The sequence below is a fragment of the Zingiber officinale genome, chromosome 10A (assembly GCF_018446385.1).
Source record: "Zingiber officinale cultivar Zhangliang chromosome 10A, Zo_v1.1, whole genome shotgun sequence".
Classification (NCBI taxonomy): Eukaryota; Viridiplantae; Streptophyta; class Magnoliopsida; order Zingiberales; family Zingiberaceae; genus Zingiber; species Zingiber officinale.
Window position 1 is genome coordinate 54,527,734 of NC_056004.1, and position 1,470 is coordinate 54,529,203.

Consider the following 1,470-nt stretch of genomic DNA (forward strand, 5'->3'; position numbering starts at 1 on the left):
GGTATTTTCTATACCTTGATTTGTTATTTGCCATATATTGTTTGTCATATGCCATGTCATGACATCATATTTAATCTATGATCATTTGAAATGTCATGATAATGCTTAGGTTATTTATATGTCATGCTTTATTTAAGTTTCATACTTTATGTCATGACATTGGCACATGTTATTATGTATGATATCATTTTATGCCATGTCATCATTTCTTGCATTTATAATCAATGAAATTGATTTAAGGTTAAAAATACAATTTGATATGGAGATCAAATTGATGTTTAGAAAATGCATGAGACCTTAACCTAAGATAACCTAAACCCATATCTCACATCAAAATTGACTTGGATGTGTTTGATACACCTTAAATGTGTGTGAGATATTAGGATGATGAGTTAGGAACAAGGTGCATAGTTCTTGTACCTAGATGAGCCTAATTCAAAATTGGGGATCATAGGGAAAGCTTATGTACAAGTCATGTACATTTAGCCCAAAGATTGTGGTCCTAAATTAAATGGTTTAAAATCATTTCAAAATTGATTTGAAAAACCTTGATGAAGCTTTTCTAGTGATAGCATTCATCAATGAGCAAAGTGATACAAAGATGAGTTAACTTTGAGCTATTTCAAAGACTTTTGAACTTTGTATCAAGATTTGAAAATGGAAGATATTTTCATAGAAAAGTATTTTTCCATGATAGTATATGTTATGAGGAATGTATCCTCAAAATTTCATAATTTTTGAAATTTTCTGTAATTTTCTAGAGGTTTCTGAATTTCGTGGAGAGAAATCAGAACTTATCAGACCTTTATCAGGTTTGTGGACCGATCAGAAGGGTTTCTGATCGGTCCAGGGGAGCCTGGATCGGTCACTGGACCGATCCAGAGGGAGCCTGATCGGTCTGGTGACCGATCAGGGTGTGCCAAATTTCTGAAATTCGACTGGTTGTCTGAAATTTTAGCTCGGGAGTTGGTATTTTGAAGATTTGAAACTCTCCAAGACATTGTTGGTGCAATGGTCAAGAGGGAGTTGATCTTTAGGGGGATTTTTACCTATTAGTCAAGGGGGAGTTGACCTTTAGGGGGAGTTTTTACTCCTAAAAACTTGAGTGATATGGGATTATCACTAAGTTAATTATTGGACCTTAGTATCAAGGGAGAAATTAAGAGTTTCAATGAAAGGTATGGGACTTTCATTAGGAAGAAACTCTTGACCTTGATTCACTCTTTTTGATGTGTGTCAAAAAGGGGGAGAGTAGAAAGGAGAATGGAGAACGTCTAGAGAATGTTCAGGGAAGAACATTGGAAAACCTAAGTTAGGTTATCGGGTTAACCTAACTTGATTATGGGTTTGATTATGGGTTTTGTCAAACATCAAAAAGGGGGAGATTGTAGGTGCAACCTTAGGTCAAGGTTGACCTGGTTGACCAGACTCGAGTTGACTTGACTCGAGTTGTGTTTTGATGTTTGACGA